Raw genomic sequence first — 5,660 nt, 5'->3', positions numbered from 1 at the left:
ACACTGGCGCCACCGGGCCCTCTGACCACCACCAGTACGCAACGGGTGAAGTGTCTTGCCCAAGGACACAACGGCCGAGACTGTCGGAGCCGGGGCTTGAACCAGCAACCTTCCGATTCCACCAGTAGGCAAACATGGGGTTAGTATCCTGCCCAAGGATATTTAGCATGCAGCCAGGAGGCAGCCTGGGATCGAAACACCGACCTTCTGATTAGTGGCTGACCTGCTCTGCCACCTGAGCTACAGCCACCCCACTTATATACCCCAAGTATATAAATTTATGAAGTTTGCAGCAGAACACCATAAGAAGTCTGTGTGAGCTGCTGTGTTTCTGTCTAGAGGCGAAACACTAAACAAAGTAAAAAATACTGCTGAGCAGAATGACGAAAAAGTAGCAGAAAAGCCAAAATCATTTCCACATATGAGGATGTGAACTCTCAGAAGAATTATTTTAAATCAGTCCTCAAATTCAGAGGTTCAAAACCAGTCGGACAGTTGACTGACAGATAGTTTCATGGTGAAGTGAGGCCTGTTCCCTTGATATTCCATGACAAATCAAGCCGATTAATTATTTGGATTTCATCACAATTTTTAAAATTGTATTTGGTACCATTTCACTGGAACCTTCAGTATGAGGTTCGGAGCAAGTGAGAGCAACTATCATTACACTAAGAAACCAAAACAACCCTATCAGAGAGAACAAGAACTCAAAAGTCTGGTATATTCTTAAAAACAATAAACACACTGACTAGTTCAGTAGCACTAAAAGGCCTGAAAGACCACGGAAGAAAACTAAAGTGGATAATTGCAGTGTTATTTCCTTGGATAGGCAGAAAAAACTTCTTCACAATAACTAACCAAGTCAAACACATTCTCGAATAGGTCAATGCCAAGATCTACAGTCAAGTGATGGCTGTTTATGACAAGGTGCAAACCACCAGTTACACTCAAGAGTGAGAAGGCTTTGCCTCAAAAGTTGGGAAAACATCTTTGGACAGATTGAATGGAAGAGAAAAGTACAGCGAGGGAGAGAAACGGCTCGGGAAGATAGCACATCATCCGTGAAACATGGCCGAGGTAATGTTATGGCCTGGTCATGTATGGCTGCCAGTGATAGCAGCTCACTAATGTTTATTGATGATGCGACTGGTGATAGAAGCAGCTATGAACTATGTAATCTGTACTTTCTGCTCAGATTCAGCCAGATGCTGTAAAACTGGTCATACAGGGCTTCTCAGTGCAAATACATAATAACCCAAAGCATACTGCAAAAGATATCCTTCAACGGCCAAATCAGTCACCTGATCTCAACCCAATAGAGCATGTTTTTTTTTATTTTGGGGCTATGTCAGGAAGTGTATCCGGTATAAAAACTGCCAAATCAAACATGCTGAGCTACCCGCTGTGGTGACCCCTTGTGACAAGGGAGCAGCCAAAAGTAGCTAAATACAAAACTGAAGGCAGAAAGACCAACAAATAAGCAGCAGCTGAAGGTGGCTGCTGTGAAGGCCTGGCAGGGCATCTCTAGGGAGGAAACACAACATTTGTTCATGTCCATGGGTTCTAGACTTCAGACAGTTATTGACTGCAAAGGATTTTCATCCAATGCATAAAAAACAATTCTTGTATTTAAGAATATGTTTGTTTGTCTAGTTACTTTTGTGCCTCTTAATATAGGGACTGTGTACAAAAATGACTGTAATTCCTGAACAGTTAATGCAACACTTTGGTTTAAAGTCTTGACTCAAAGCTGAAAGTCTGCACTTCAATCAACACGTGATTAATCTAAAATCCACTGGGTTAGTGTACAGAGACAGAGAGATCATGCAGGAGGAAGCGCGGTAAGATGTAAAACATATGCAAAAACTAAAACTGAAAATCAGGTTTCTTGAGGAGAGTTTGCAACATACACATTTACCCTGAAAATGCATTTGTTTTTTCAATCAGAAGGCAACATTATATTTACTGACAATGCTGTGCCATTACTTTTGCCATTTCAATCGGTACACTTTATAATCACATATTAAAAAGAGGACACTACCTTTCTGTCGACTCGCTCTAGTGTTTGGTAAATCCTCAAATTCACCAGCTGCTTTCACGGTTTTATCCCACAACTAAATAATAGCTCTGGCTCAGGCTGTATTTACAGGGTAATGAATGGGTGCAGCTTTCGCATGCTCATACAGCAAAACAGCCAGCAGTCACTTCCAGGCCATGCTCAGACACACATACTCGCACACACATACTTGCAATCATAAACACACACCTGTGAAAGCAATGATGGGAGTTTGTCTGTTTGTGCTCGCAGGGTCATGTTTGCCTCATTTAGCCACTATTGTTGCGATGATAGAAACTGTATGCAAGCTCATTTGAGAGCGGGACATACAGTCAGTTTGGATTAGGTATCTGAGCTCTCAGCGTTTGAAATTAAATTACAAAGTGACAACAGATTAAATGTCAATTTGTTGCTGAGAGACACTGCTGGAATTTGTTTGCTCCAACTTTGTAACTGTGCTTAGCTTTAAGTAATGAACTAGTTTGTTTACTGAAAAGTGAAGCAAAATTTCCATCATTCAACTGGAAGAGAAGTGCATATCTGAAATTAGGCTAGACAGACGGACAGACAGACAGATTTTGCAAGCAGGGATTGTTCAGTAAATGAGCTAAAAGACAATGAAGGGAAACTGAGGTGGACTTTATCTACTTTGAACAGCAAGTGGCTGATAGCATAGAGTCATAAGCGACTGCAGCTCACCTGGGCCTTCCTCTATAAAAGCTGCTCCATGTCTTCATTTGCTCTCTCTCTCTTCTCCATCTACCTGACATCATCCCTCTTTGGTGTCTGTGGTTTTCTTTTTATTAAATTCTATTTTTATTTAAGTAATTATCTTGTGTGGGCTCCCCACTCGGCACTTACATAGAGCCATTGTGTGACCGTAAAGATATAGAAGTACTGATGTCGGAAACATTATAGGTATTACAGAAGTTCATATAACCTGTAAACATAATAAATGCATTAAAAAAAGAACTAAGCATGAACTTATTACACAGTAAGGCAAAACAGAATGTGAGCAAAGACGTGTAATAAATGACTCAGCGATTTCTTACTCATACATAGAGTACTGCACAAAAGTCTTGAGTCAACCCACATTTCTTTATATTTTAAGAAATACGTGCAAAGATTTATTTAAATATGCAACCATACGTACGACATATGAGGAAAAACTATGGTGGCCCTGAGAGGCCAAATGGACTGCAACTTAAGAAAACACCAGCAATAAGAAAAACGCTGCAAAAGCACACAAAACACAACGGAAATAGGAAAAACGAAATAAGAAGAAAGAAAACAGAAATCGGGAAAAAAACCAAAACATATTTCCAAAATCACAAGGGAAGTGTTTCTGGGGAGACAATAACCCGACGGACCAGTTGCAGGAACCAATATGTTAAGAATTGCGCTGGGAGACACAAGAAGTGGAGGATCTGTTGGTTTTGTGAGGAAAGAAAAGATGAGAGGTAAGTGTGTTAGCATAACTATTAGCCTAAAATCCTTCATCAGTATTATATGAATCATGAGATTAAAACACTTGCCTAGCATGTTTTGGTTCCTGCAACTGGTCCGTCGGGTTATTTTCTCCCCGGAAACACTTCCCTTGTGCTTTTTGGAAATCATTTTTTTCCTATTTCCGTTGTGTTTTGTGTGCTTTTGCAGTGTTTTTCTTATTGCTGGTGTTTTCTTAAGTTGCAGTCCGTTTGGCCTCTCAGGGCCACCGTAAAAAATCAGAGTTAGTGCATAACAAGCCTGAAAGTCAATATTACAGCTCAAATTTACGCAAGCTTTCTTTTAATTTCTTTCAGTAGACTCCAGGCTTCATGAAGGACATTTTCTGCTTGTTTCATTGTGTTTTTCTATTCAGGTATGATTTTACTACATGGGATCATTGTCATCCTGAAAAATGGAGCAGACTCCCTCCAGATGATATTATACTGTGGATCAAAATCTAAAGGTGGTTTTGACATAGGCTGTGTCGTGTTTTACAGAAGGCTGCAGACACTTACTGTTGTACTGCTGCCCTGACTTCCTCTGCACATATTGATAACTTGAACCAAAAATGTCAAATTTGGTCTCATCACTTCATAGAACCTGTGGCCACTGATTTTCAGTCCAGTTCTTGTGATATTTGGCATACTTCAGCCTTTTCGTCCTGTTTCCGTTCATTAAAAATGGCTTCTTGGCAGCCGTTTTTCTGATGAGGCTTCGCCGAGCAGTAGATCGATCAATTGAAGCACCGGCTGCATCTCTCACTTCCTGTGTCAGGTCTTTTCTTGATTTTTTCCTGTTACTTCAGAATAAGACTTTATCTGCTGAAGAAGTTTTTTTTAGTCCTGCCACTTCTTTTGTCCTTTTTGTTTCTTCACATTCTGTAAGGACACTGTGCACACCATGCTGAGATATGCGAAGGTTTCAGGTAATAGTCATTTTTGGACTCACTTTGTTGGTGCCAAAAGACTATTTTGTGTCTGTCATACTGTGTTATGTTTGGCATTTTCATAGGCTCATCTAAAGAAATGGGAACAAATAATGTGTTTTTATTACAAGCTGCTAGTAACAAAGTGACTGAATTTAAAATTGGTCCTTTGCTGTCTGTAATGTGTAGACACAACATTGGTTCATCCCATGCCTTGTTTATGCATAAATGATTCATAGGTCAGTGTTAAGTGGCTTTACCAACAAAAACATTCCTGTGAAAATGGTCAGGTAAAATCAATGGACTGAAAATCAGTGGAAAAAGCAGCCAATTTTCAAAGAAAAACTTTAAAAGACCTTCAGAAATTTTAGACAAGTATTTTAGACAACAAAAAAAATGAAAAATAACTAGAAAGCATGGCTCCTTCGAAACAAAAATATAAAAAATTAGGGTTGCAGTGTTGCGGACTTTATACCGGTCCGTCATGGTGAAAAGAGAGCTGAGTGGAAAAGCGAAGCTCTCAACTTACCAGTCGATCTACGTCCCTACCCTGACCTGTGGCTACGAGTTCTGGGCAATGACCGAAACATCAATGAGCTTTTTCTGAAGCGTTGTTGGCCTCTCCCTTAGAGTTAGGGTGAGGAGCTCAGCCGTTCAAGAGGGGCTCAGAGTACAGCTGCTACTCCTCCACATCGAAAGGAGCCGGTTGAGGTGATTTCAGGCATCAAACAAGGATGAGAAAGGCATGACCCTCTGGGAGGAGGCCCTGGGGCAGACCCAGGACACGCTGGAGAGATTATATCTCTTTGCTGGTCTGGGAACACATTGGTGCACGCCTGGATAACCATGTGACCCCGGATGAGTGGAAGAAAATGGATGGATGGGTGACACAGTATTGTACATTATTTCTACTTTACAGTAAACAAATCACATTTAAAGACCAAAGCAACAATTTTTCTAACAACTATTGCAGCTAGAGCCTAAAGTTTAATATCATCTAAACTATATTAAATGACAATACACAGCCACATATTGCTCGATCAATCCACACACTAGTGTTGTGCTGTAAATATTTACTGCTGGTTTGTGCATTTATCCCCAGCTGCACAAAATGCACTATTTACTCTTAAGTAAATATAATTTCCTAAAGAAACTGCAGAGCCAAGCTGTCTTAGGAAATTAACAGAAGAA

This window comes from Pundamilia nyererei, unplaced genomic scaffold, assembly GCF_000239375.1.
Source record: "Pundamilia nyererei isolate P.nyererei 1_Seehausen unplaced genomic scaffold, PunNye1.0 scaffold00001, whole genome shotgun sequence".
Lineage (NCBI taxonomy): Eukaryota > Metazoa > Chordata > Actinopteri > Cichliformes > Cichlidae > Pundamilia > Pundamilia nyererei.
The sequence above is the reverse complement of the archived record's forward strand: the minus strand, read 5'-3'. Positions refer to the sequence as shown.